This window comes from Coregonus lavaretus (genome assembly GCF_964263955.1).
Source record: "Coregonus lavaretus genome assembly, chromosome: 12".
Taxonomy (NCBI): Eukaryota; Metazoa; Chordata; class Actinopteri; order Salmoniformes; family Salmonidae; genus Coregonus; species Coregonus lavaretus.
The window spans coordinates 25,031,540-25,045,459 of NC_139999.1; positions in this window are offsets into that span (position 1 = coordinate 25,031,540).

Below are 13,920 nucleotides of genomic sequence, written 5' to 3' on the forward strand. Positions count from 1 at the left end.
CTCAGAACAGCCTCAATTCATTGGTGTCACTCTACAAGGTGTCAAAAGCGTTCCACAGGGATGCTGGCCCATGTTGACTCCAATGCTTCCCACAGTTGTGTCAAGTTGGCTGGATGTTCTTTGGGTGGTGGACCATTCTTGATTCATACACACAGGAAACTGTTGAGTGGGAAAAACCCAGCAGCATTGCAGTTCTTGACACACTCAAACCAGTGCGCCTGGCACCTACTACCATACCCCATTCAAAGGCACTTAAATATTTTGTCTTGCCCATTCACCCTCTGAATGGTACATACACAATCCACGTCTCAATTCTCTCAAGGCTTAAAAATTATTATTTAACCTGTCTCTTCTCCTTCATCTACACTGATTGAAGTGGATTTAACAGGTGACATCAATAAAGGATCATAGCTTTCACCTGGATTCACCTGGTCAGTCTATGTCATGGAAAGAGCAGGTGTTTTGTACATTCGGTGTATATGGTCTCATCTCACACCGAGATAGACCCATCCTCCAGGGTATGGCCGCCTGTCACCCATCTCAAACACTGAGGCTGCTCCCCCCCCCCACTTACATACAGCACATTAAAGGGTTTCCTAACATGTATAAGATTAACTAGCTCAAGGCACGTTTGGCGTTAAATGCAAATGTGATGCCGATAGGCCTATGTGTCCTGCTGTTATTGATTGGTGTGTGGATAGAAGGGGGGTGTACAGCTCACAGAGAGAGAGGGAAAATATCAATTGACCTCTATTAACAGGCATGGGCTACATCTTTTTTACATCTTTTTTTTTTTTTTTTTTTTTTCAGGCAGGCCTAATTGTTGTTGGCACGGCCTCCTCTTCTCAGTGCTCCAGCTAGGCTTTTTTATTCATACCTTGTTTTTACCACATGAAATTCATCCCAACCCCAGTCCCACATTGGGTCATTCCTATTTACTTTCAGAAAATGTGTATTGTACTGTAAAGGTTGATTTATAGATACAATTAATGCATATCCCCTTTGATATTCGGTTCTTCATATGTCTTTATCATCTTTCGTCCACTACATAACCTCACGTACTATCATCTTATGTCAATGTCATCCTCCACATAACCTCACATAGGTAGTGGAGATGATGATAGATTAGTATGAGCTGGAGTTAGCTATTAATCAATAGATGAGATCTCTCTAGGTAACACAGCTGAAGGCTAAAGTAGAGGGCTCAAATTTGCTTCATGGGCCACTGAAACACCTACAGAAGTATTATGTTTCCCCCTTATCTCCCGTCTTGAGATATTCCATGTTGTTTGGGATGGTGAAGATTATCCTTGGGCTTACATTTTTCATGGGGTGTTTGGATATCTGTAGCACTGCACATCATGTCTCCCAAGATACTGTGTAGATCGTTTGCAGATTGGAGGCAAGCCTATTCCAGCTGCCATGTTTCTCTCTTGTAGCTACACGCTCATGCACTTTCCAGCATGGTGTTTGTGGCTGGGAGCAATTTACATTAACACAGGGTCAACCAATGATACACCCTTTGTATCTGTGTAGCCTACAGTATTATGGGAGTAATTCACTAGGGGGCTGATTCAGACTTAGGAAATGTACCGGTTTCCTACACACGCCTTTCCTACGCACTTCTCAGCAGTTGGTATTCAGACTCACCTTATGCAGGTGCGTTATGGGCTTTACAGGTGTGGTTCCCTTGCACACGCTGAATGCATTTAATTAAACCACTGAAAACCCTCCCGCTTGCTGGCCAACAGATTTTCTCCTGGAGTTTTCATTCAATAGGGGTTTCAGTACATTTATCTTAAGCCATCCCTTTAAACATGGTGTACCTTTAATTAGAATTTTGCCAACAGACTCATTATAATACACTGCTCAAAAAAATAAAGGCAACACTAAAATAACACATCCTAGATCTGAATGAATGAAATAATCTTATTAAATACTTTTTTCTTTACATAGTTGAATGTGCTGACAACAAAATCACACAAAAATTATCAATGGAAATCAAATGTATCAACCCATGGAGGTCTGAATTTGGAGTCACCCTCAAAATTAAAGTGGAAAACCACACTACAGGCTGATCCAACTTTGATGTAATGTCCTTAAAACAAGTCAAAATGAGGCTCAGTAGTGTGTGTGGCCTCCACATGCCTGTATGACCTCCCTACAACGCCTGGGCATGCTCCTGATGAGGTGGCGGATGGTCTCCTGAGGGATCTCCTCCCAGACCTGGACTAAAGCATCCGCCAACTCCTGGACAGTCTGTGGTGCAACGTGGCGTTGGTGGATGGAGCGAGACATGATGTCCCAGATGTGCTCAATTGGATTCAGGTCTGGGGAACGGGCAGGCCAGTCCATAGCATCAATGCCTTCCTCTTGCAGGAACTGCTGACACACTCCAGCCACATGAGGTCTAGCATTGTCTTGCATTAGGAGGAACCCAGGGCCAACCACACCAGCATATGGTCTCACAAGGGGTCTGAGGATCTCATCTCGGTACCTAATGGCAGTCAGGCTACCTCTGGCGAGCACATGGAGGGCTGTGCGGCCCCCCAAAGAAATGCCACCCCACACCATGACTGACCCACCACCAAACCGGTCATGCTGGAGGATGTTGCAGGCAGCAGAACGTTCTCCACGGCGTCTCCAGACTCTGTCACGTCTGTCACATGTGCTCAGTGTGAACCTGCTTTCATCTGTGAAGAGCACAGGGCGCCAGTGGCGAATTTGCCAATCTTGGTGTTCTCTGGCAAATGCCAAACGTCCTGCATGGTGTTGGACTATAAGCACAACCTCCACCTGTGGACGTCGGGCCCTCATACCACCCTCATGGAGTCTGTTTCTGACCGTTTGAGCAGACACATGCACATTTGTGGCCTGCTGGAGGTCATTTTGCAGGGCTCTGGCAATGCTCCTCCTGCTCCTCCTTGCACAAAGGCGGAGGTAGCGGTCCTGCTGCTGGGTTGTTGCCCTCCTACGGCCTCCTCCACGTCTCCTGATGTACTGGCCTGTCTCCTGGTAGCGCCTCCATGCTCTGGACACTACGCTGACAGACACAGCAAACCTTCTTGCCACAGCTCGCATTGATGTGCCATCCTGGATGAGCTGCACTACCTGAGCCACTTGTGTGGGTTGTAGACTCCGTCTCATGCTACCACTAGAGTGAAAGCACCGCCAGCATTCAAAAGTGACCAAAACATCAGCCAGGAAGCATAGGAACTGAGAAGTGGTCTGTGGTCACCACCCACCTGCAGAACCACTTCTTTATTGGGGGTGTCTTGCTAATTGCCTATAATTTCCACCTGTTGTCTATTCCATTTGCACAACAGCATGTGACATTTATTGTCAATCAGTGTTGCTTCCTAAGTGGACAGTTTGATTTCACAGAAGTGTGATTGACTTGGAGTTACATTGTGCTGTTTAAGTGTTCCCTTTATTTTTTTGAGCAGTGTATATCGAGAGAACGGGTTCAGAATATAGGGATCAATGAAAGAAATCCATCTAAATATATGCATATTCGTCTCCATTTCAGCACCAACTGGTAGATTTAAATATAAACATTTTAGGGTTAGGAAAGTATGTTTGAGTCATAAGAAAATATATATTTATGAATCAATTCATCCTGAAAGTTGTCATATTCAAGTTCAATCTAAAGTGTACAATACGGGTTGAATAATAATCCTATAAATCTAACCTAATCATGGAACTGTATGACAGCGGTCCAGTCGTCGTGAATCGTGTGGCAAATTATTGCACAACGTTAGCCGAATGTGATCCACCAATGCTGGCGACCCTCAGGAACAACCACACAGACGTGACAGAGAAAAGAAAAGTCAACGGAATGGAATGATGCTAAATGTAAGCTAGAAATTGAAGAAACCTACAAAGTGCATACATCTGTCACGTTGTATAATGATTAGAAGACAGGATCAGGAATACGTCTGGGGGTTTTATTACTCCACCCAACACAAGGTACGTCATGAAAAACGACGGGGACGAAGGCCAAAACAAACACGTATATACAGTATATAACACTGGGATGTAACCCAAACAAAATAACGAGATGTAACAATTACACGGGACAAGACCCGTAATAACACGAGCACAATACACGGTACTGACGAGACCATGGGACAATAATCGACAAGAACAATGGGGAACAGAGGGCACGTGTATACACATACTAATCAGAGGGAATGGGAACCAGGTGTGCGCAATGAGACAAGACAGCCAGGTCAGTGACGCCTAGAAGGCCGGTGACGTAGACCTCCGGAGCTGGTGAACGGAATGAGCAGCAGTACCGGGGGGATGCGTGACAACATCAACTCGGCAGGTTCAGCTCTACAGAAGCCTATAGCTTGGGTCTCCAAATTTCATCCACACAAATTATGAAGGCAGACAATTAAAATGTGTAATAATGGCACAACTATTTAAAGCCTACTTCACCGTGGAAAAGGGGCCGCAATACGTCATGTTGATATGATTTTCAGTTTCCTTCCATATGACTGGTTTCACATTTGTCTCCAGGGATCATGTGGAAATATCATCTAAAACAATTGCTATGTGTATTTACAATCCCCTTCTCCAATTGCTCATTTACCTTGCTCTTTTCAATTGCTCATATACATTTTTTAATTACAGTGCATGGAGAATGCTGTTATTTTGATTAGAAAAAAGAAAGTAGATGATTTTTCCAAATTGGAACTGGCAGGTTTGCTAGACCTTATTCATAGTTTCCTCAGGCATAAAGGTGGTGGAATTGTAATCAAATCAAATTTTACCTTACAGTGAAATGCTTACTTACAAGCCCTTAACCAACAATGCAGTTTTAAGAAAATAAAAAAAGTGTTAAGTAAAAAATAGATCAGTAAAAAATTAAAATAGCAAATAATTAAAGAGCAGCAGTAAAATAAAATAACAGTAGGGAGGCTATATACAGGGGGTACCGGTACAGAGTCAATGTGCAGAGGCACCGGTTAGTCGAGGTAATTCAGGTAATATGTACATGTGGGTAGAGTTAAAGTGACTATGCATAGACAATAAACAGAGTAGCAGCAGCGTAAAAGAGGGGGTGGGGTGGGGTGGGGTGGACAATGCAAATAGTCAGGGTAGCCATGATTAGCTGTTCAGGAGTCTTATGGCTTGGGGGTAGAAGCTGTTAAGAAGCCTTTTGGACCTAGACTTGGCGCTCCGGTACCGCTTGCCGTGCGGTAGCAGAGAGAACAGTCTATGACTAGGGTGGCTGGAGTCTTTGACAATTTTTAGGGCCTTCCTCTGACACCGCCTGGTATACAGTGCCTTGCAAAAGTATTCATCCCCCTTCGCGTTTTTCCTATTTTGTTGCATTACAACCTGTAATTTAAATGGATTTTTATTTGGATTTCATGTAATGGACATACACAAAATAGTCCAAATTGGTGAAGTGAAATGCAAAAAATAACTTGTTTCAAAAAATGCAAAAAAATATATAACGGAAAAGTGGTGCGTGCATATGTATTCACCCCCTTTGCTATGAAGCCCCTAAATAAGATCTGGTGCAACTAATTACCTTCAGAAGTCACATAATTAGTTAAATAAAGTCCACCTGTGTGCAATCTAAGTGTCACATGTTCTGTCACATGATCTCAGTATACAGTATACACCTGTTCTGAAAGGCCCCAGAGTCTGCAACACCACTAAGCAAGGGGCACCACCAAGCAAGCAGCACCATGAAGACCAAGGAGCTCTCCAAACAGGTCAGGGACAAAGTTGTGGAGAAGTACAGATCATGGTTGGGTTATAAAAAAATATCAGAAACTTTGAACATCCCACGGAGCACCATTAAATCCATTATTAAAAAATGGAAAGAAATGGCACCACAACAAACCTGCCAAGAGAGGGCCGCCCACCAAAACTAATGGACCAGGCAAGGAGGGCATTAGTCAGAGGCAACAAAGAGACCAAAGATAACCCTGAAGGAGCTGCAAAGCTCCATAGCGGAGATTGGAGTATCTGTCCATAGGACCACTTTAAGCCGTACACTCCACAGAGCTGGGCTTTATGGAAGAGTGGCCAGAAAAAAAGCCATTGCTTAAAGAAAATAAGAAGCAAACACATTTGGTGTTCACCAAAAGGCATGTGGGAGACTCCCCAAATATATGGAAGAAGGTACTCTGGTCAGATGAGACTAAAATTGAGCTTTTTGGCTATCAAGGAAAACGCTATGTCTGGCGCAAATCCAACACCTCTCATCACCCCGAGAACTCCATCCCCACAGAGAAACATGGTGGTGGCAGCATCATGCTGTGGGGATGTTTTTCATCGGCAGGGACTGGGAAACTGGTCAGAATTGAAAGAATGATGGATGGCGCTAAATACAGGGAAATTCTTGAGGGAAACCTGTTTCACTCTTCCAGAGATTTGAGACTGGGACGGAGGTTCACCTTCCAGCAGGACAATGACCCTAAGCATACTGCTAAAGCAACACTCGAGTGGTTTAAGGGGAAACATTTAAATGTCTTCGAATGGCCTAGTCAAAGCCCAGACCTCAATCCAATTGAGAATCTGTGGTATGACTTAAAGATTGCTGTACACCAGCGGAACCCATCCAACTTGAAGGAGCTGGAGCAGTTTTGCCTTGAAGAATGGGCAAAAATCCCAGTGGCTAGATGTGCCAAGCTTATAGAGACACACCCCAAATGACCTGCAGCTGTAATTGCTGCAAAAGGTGGCTCTACAAAGTATTGACTTGGGGGGATGAATAGTTATGCACGCTCAAGTTTTCTTTTTTTGGTCTTATTTCTTGTTTGTTTCACAATAAAAAATATTTTGCATCTTCAAAGTGCTAGGCATGTTGTGTATATCAAATGATACAAACCCCCCCAAAATCTATTTTAATTCCAGGTTGTAAGGCAACAAAATAGGAAAGATGCCAAGGGGGGTGAATACTTTCGCAAGCCACTGTATCTAGTTGTAAATTACATTGCATGGAGAAGCCTCTGTAGCTCAATTGGTAGAGCATGGCGCTTGTAACGCCAGGGTAGTGGGTTCAATCCCCGGGACCACCCATATGTAAAAATGTATGCGCACATGACTGTAAGTCGCTTTGGATAAAAGCGTCTGCTAAATGGCATATTATTAATATTGGGGGGAAAAAAGTAGATGCTTTTTCCACTTGGAACCGGTAGGTTCGCTAGACCTTATTCATGGTTTCCTCACGTGTAAAGGAGTTGGAATTATTAGGGAATTAAGTCAAGGTTAGAATACGGTGTATCTGTAGACATACCTCAGCCACACCTTCATTTATTTGATCTCAATCCTGAACGAATAGCGGGTGAATAGCATGCTATTGTCATACTTAAGTTCAAGGTTAGAATACGCATAGGGAAAAAAGTGCATAAAAAGGGAGTTATGTTCCATTTATGGCTCTTAACTCGGGTCGGAATCGGCCCCTAGCAGCATGGGGGACCTTGGTTCAATGCTGACTCATTTTACTGTGTAACCTGCTGACCTACAAACATGACCCTTTTCCCCTTGCTTTCTCAGCAAATCTAAAATACCAGGAATAGTTTGTGGAAATATTGTAACTCCTAAAAATGTAGATACAATTATATTTTCACCTTTGGCATGGCTTTTCAGAAAAATCTCAAATGTGCTATTGGGTTATGTACATTAAAACCAGTAGAAAAACAACATGGACAAATGTTTGTTTGTGCCCTTGCAGTGAAGCACAAACAAACACATACATACATACACACACGTGTGCACACAAACGTATGCACACACACAGACACACACTCCCTCACTCACTCACACACACACAGACAAATATACATAATCCTATTCTCCCCTGTTTAGAGCCCTGCAGCTGTGCCCTCCCATTGTTTTTGTTATTGTTATTGCTCCTGTGGTGTGTTCATTAGCCCGTGCCCCTGGTGATCATGCCATTCCTGTACACCCCCTGTCATGCCCTGAGAGATGCTCCCCGCTTGCCCACTGCCTACAGCCACATTAATGACTACTGTATATTTGTAACCTGATTTATGGAAAAATAATACACATGACAATATAATGCTGAGCACGGAAGTTGGATCATATTTCAATGAAACCTTCACAGATGATGCTGATGTAAATCCATTTGAGCTGTATAGAGACCTATACTGTATGAAGGTGTGACAGCATCCAGAGAGTCATCTCAAAATAGGGCGCATTGTGTGTGTGTGTGTGTGTGTGTGTGTGTGTGTTACGGACGTCGCGTTGCTTGCTTAGCGAGTACCACTTCCCCCTGATTCGACTCATACCTGGCTGGAACTCGGGACTGCCCTCCTTGACAACATTCCAACGGTTTGAGCCACCCAAAAGGTTCCATCCGCGACATTTCAAGCTAGCTGTGGAGTGAGCTTACGGTACGTTCTGAACTCTGTTACGTGTGTGTGTGTGTGTGCGTGTGTGTGTGTCAGTGTGCGTACACGTGCATGCATGCTTCTCTCTGCAGTGTTCTATAATTTCCTCATCTGCAGAAAATGTCCTACCATGATGACTCATGTTATTGTTTCTCTGAACAAGATTGGATGTGTTCAAATACATTATACTTTCTAATGTACACTTGAAATCACATGCGGTTACATGAGGTTGAAATTCAAATGAAACCCACAGTTTGACTCTCAACCCAACAGACAGCTCTGACCAACGATGTCAACTAAATTTGACATTCTCCTTTTGAAATCCAATGATTCAGAGGAATCAGAGGAATTATCATCATTTGGAGGAAAAAAACTCAACTGTAAAGAGTCTCTTTGATAACAGACCGTACAATGCCAGCCTCTCTAAGCGACTAAGGACAGCGACGGGTGAGGTTGTGTCTCTCTCTGGCGGGAGGTAAGCTTGGCTCATATGGTGTCGAGTAAAGATTAAACCTTGTATTTAGATTGTAGGTAGGTAGGTATTGTAGTTAGGTATTGTAGGTAGTTTATCTAGGTAGTTATTGTAGGTTATTGTAGGTAATTATTGTAGGTAAGTATTGTATTCGGCTGAGCCCGGTGAAGCACGAGGCTAGCTAACTCACTACCTGGACCAATAAAGCTAGCTAGCTAGCGGGTAGCTACTGGTAACTATTAGCAACTGTGGATAGTTGTTTCCAATGTTATTCCACGCTTAAGAGTACCTGTAATTATGCCAGCTAGCTACCTACCATTCAGCTGTTTTTCTAACCTCATTATCTGAAGCGTTAACGTTTGGTAGTTAGTAGCTACTGTACTCGAAATTTAGCTACCTGGATAGCTAACTAAACAATAGCTGGAACGACCTAGCGTTAATATTTGGAGACGCTTTCTCTCCGTTGGGACAGACGTGAATGTACATATGTCCCACATGTACATATTACTTAAAATACCTCAACTAGCCGGTGCCCCCGCACATTGACTCTGCACCGGTACCCCCCTGTATATATAGCCTCCCTACTGTTATTTTATTTTACTTCTGCTCTTTTTTTCTCAACACTTTTTTGTTGTTGTTTTATTTTACTTTTTTATTAAAAATAAATGCACTGTTGGTTAAGGGCTGTAAGTAAGCATTTCACTGTAATGTCTGCACCTGTTGTATTCGGCGCATGTGGCCAATAACATTTGATTTGATTTGATTTGAACTGGCTGAATCGATTCATACTAAGGGTAAGCTACAACCTACATTTATTTTTGTTTTGTTTTTACATACTGGTAACCAGAGTCGTTCAAGGGAATTCGGGACATGGGTGACTAGCTAATGTTAGCTTGGCTCTCTGTGTGTTCGTGCCGTGGGTGGAGGGGTTACTTCGTTGGCAGAGAGCAATGGCTAGCTACTATGCTAACTATTCTAGCTAACTAACTGGCTGAAGAAGTTAACGACGTACTCACTCAAACTGTCAAAACTACCCCAAAACTTTACACAACGTTAGACACGGACACGAATGATCTGCTTGGCGTGTTAACACACTGGTGGTTTGTTGTAACCGAGTATTGGTGCTAAACCGTGTTATTGGAGGCTGGCATGCTAGTTGGCTGTGGCGTCATATGATTCGGTGTACCAAGTTAGCTAGCTGAATAAACTAAGTTAGAGTCTATTCCTAGAAACATTGAACCGCTGTAGTTTACAACAATTATAATTTCTAAAGTGGAAGTTGGGAGAGTTATATTTGAGTATTTCAGTGAAACGTAAGTGAGGGAGGCCCCGCTCTCTCGCTTTCCCAGATGTTTAGTTCATTTCATTCCGATCTCCTTTGCATTATTGTAGCCTTTCTCTGTAGCCTGTCAACTATGTGTCTGTCTATCCCTGTACTCTCCTCTCTGCACAGGCCATACAAACGCTTCACACCACGTGGCTGTTGCCACTCTAATCTGGTGGTCCCTGCGCGCACGACCCACATGGAGTTCCAGGTCTCTGGCAGCCTCTGGAACTGCCGTTCTGCGGCCAACAAGGCAGAGTTAATCTCAGCCTATGCTACCCTCCAGTCCCTCGACTTCTTGGCGCTGACGGAAACATGGATTACCACAGAAAACACTGCTACTCCTACTGCTCTTTCCTCGTCTAACCATGTGTTCTCGCATACCCCGAGAGCATCTGGTCAGCACGGCGGTGGCACAGGAATCCTCATCTCTCCAAAGTGGACATTCTCTCTTTTTCCCCTGACCCATCTGTCTATTTCCTCATTTGAATTCCATGCTGTCACAGTCACTAGCCCATTCAAGCTTAACATCCTTGTCATTTATCGCCCTCCAGGTTCCCTTGGAGAGTTCATCAATGAGCTTGACGCCTTGATACGTTCCTTTCCTGAGGATGGCTCACCCCTCACAGTTCTGGGTGACTTTAACCTCCCTACGTCGGCCTTTGACTAATTTCTCTCTGCCTCCTTCTTTCCACTCCTTTCCTCTTTTGACCTCACCCTCTCACCATCCCCCCCTACTCACAAGGCAGGCAATACGCTTGACCTCATCTTTACTAGATGCTGTTCTTCTACTAATCTCACTGCAACTCCCCTCCAAGTCTCAGACCACTACTTTGTAGCCTTTTCTCTCTCGCTCTCCTCCAACACTACTCACTCTGCCCCTACTCAGATGGTAATGTGCCGTCGCAACCTTCACTCTCTCTCTCCCGCTACTCTCTCCTCTTCCATCCTATCATCTCTTCCCTCTGCTAAATCCTTCTCCCTCCGATCTCCTGATTCTGCCTCCTCAACCCTCCTCTCCTCCCTTTCTGCATCTTTTGACTCTCTATGTCCCCTATCCTCCCGGCCGGCTCAGTCCTCCCCTCCTGCTCCGTGGCTTGACGACTCATTGCGAGCTCACAGAAGAGGGCTCCGGGCAGCCGAGCGGAAATGGAGGAAAACTAGACTCCCTGCGGACCTGTCATCTTTTCACTCCCTCCTCTCTACATTCTCTTCCTCTGTTTCCACTGCTAAAGCACTTTCTACCACTCTAAATTTCAAGCCTCTGCCTCTAACCCTAGGAAGCTATTTGCCACCTTCTCCTCCCTGCTGAATCCTCCTCCTCCTCCCCCTCCCTCCTCCCTCTCTGTGGATGACTTCGTCAACCATTTTGAAAAGAAGGTTGACGACATCCGATCCTCATTTATTAAGTCAAATGACACCGCTGGTCCTGCTCACACTGCCCTACCCTATGCTTTGACTTCTTTCTCCCCTCTCTCTCCAGATGAAATCTTGCGACTTGTGACGGCCGGCCGCCCAACAACCTGCCCGCTTGACCCTATCCCCTCCTCTCTTCTCCAGACCATTTCCGGAGACCTTCTCCCTTACCTCACCTCGCTCATCAACTCATCCTTGACTGCTGGCCATGTCCCTTCCGTCTTCAAGAGAGCGAGAGTTGCACCCCTCCTCAAAAAACCTACGACACACAATTACATTTCTCCTTTCCCCCTTCTGATAACCAGGTGGCGAATCGCATCTCTGCATGTCTGGCAGACATATCAGTGTGGATGTCGGATCACCACCTCAAGCTGAACCTCGGCATGACGGAGCTGCTCTTCCTCCCTGGGAAGGACTGCCCGCTCCATGATCTGGCCATCACGGTTGACAACTCCATTGTGTCCTCCTCCCAGAGTGCAAAGAGCCTTGGCGTGACCCTGGACAACACCCTGTCGTTCTCTGCTAACATCAAAGCGGTGACCCGATCCTGCAGGTTCATGCTCTACAACATTCGCAGAGTACGACCCTACTTTACACAGAAAGCGGCACAGGTCCTAATCCAGGCACTTGTCATCTCCCGTCTGGATTACTGCAACTCGCTGTTGGCTGGGCTCCCTGCCTGTGCCATTAAACCCCTACAACTTATCCAGAACGCCGCAGCCCGTCTGGTGTTCGACCTTCCCAAGTTCTCTCATGTCACCCCGCTCCTCCGCACACTCCACTGGCTTCCATTTGAGGCTCGCATCTACTACAAGACCATGGTGCTTGCCTACGGAGCTGTGAGGGGAACGGCACCTCCTTACCTTCAGGCTCTGATCAGACCCTACACCCAAACGAGGGCACTACGTTCATCCACCTCTGGCCTGCTAGCTCCCCATACGTCTACAGAAGCACAGTTCCCACTCAGCCCAGTCAAAGCTATTTGCTGCTCTGGCACCCCAATGGTGGAACAAGCTCCCCCACGACGCCAGGACAGCGGAGTCACTGACCACCTTCCGGAGACACTTGAAACCCTACCTCTTTAAGGAATACCTGGAATAGTATAATGCAATCCTTCTACCCCCCCTCCCCCACCCCCCTATAAAAAAAAGAAGAAGAAAAAAAGTGGTTGTCCCACTTGCTATCATAAGTTGAATGCACCAATTTGTAAGTCGCTCTGGATAAGAGCGTCTGCTAAATGATGTAAATGTAAATGTAAAGTATGTGTGTTAGATCCTTGACAGATGCTTAGGGTTTGTTATCAAAGAGAGTCAGTCACAGGAATCACAGAGGTATGACACCTGGAAGGAGAGTAGAGTACATCTAGATATCTTTAGCCTTGTTTACTGTATATCATTCACATGAAATGGGTAGCATTAATTAACAACATGTTTCCTTCCTGATAGCAATTACAGCAATGGCATGTCGTCAAGGCCACCGTTATGCAAATCCTGTAATTCCCAGAGGCCCGGAAGCCATCACCATACTTGGGTGAATCTAGTAAAGAAGCATCCATTCCTTGGGATTCCCTCTCTCTCAATTCAATTCAATTGACGGGCATTATTGGCATGGGAAACGTATGTTAACATTGCCAAAGCAAGTGAAGCAGATAGTAAACAAAAGTGAAATAAACAATAAATATTAACAGTAAACATTACACTCAGAAGTTCCAAAAGAATAAAGACATTTCAAATGTCATATTATGTCTATATACAGTGTTGTAATAATGTGCAAATAGTTAAAATACAAATGGGAAAATAAATAAACATAAATATGTATTGTATTTGCAATGGTGTTTGTTCTTCACTGGTTGCCCTTTTTTTGTGGCAACAGGTCACAAATCTTGCTGCTGTGATGGCACACTGTGATATTTCACCCAGTAGATAAGGGAGTTTATCAAAATTGGGTTTGTTTTTTTAATTATTTGTGGATCTGTGTAATCTGAGGGAAATATGTGTCTCTAATATGGTCATACATTTGGCAGCTCAGTTTCCACCTCATTTTGTGGGCAGTGTGCACATAGCCTGTCTTCTGTTGAGAGCCAGGTCTGCCTACGGCGGCCTTTCTCAATATCAAGGCTATGCTCACCTGTACATAGTCAAAGCTTTCCTTATGTTTGGGTCAGTCACAGTGGTCAGGTATTCTGGTCAGGTGTACTCTCTGTTTAGGGCCAAATAGCATTCTAGTTTGTTCTGTTTTTTTGTTAATTCTTTCCAATGTGTCAAGTAATTCTCTTTTCTCATGATTTGGTTGGGTCTAATTGTGTTGTTGTCCTGGGGCTCTGTGGGGTC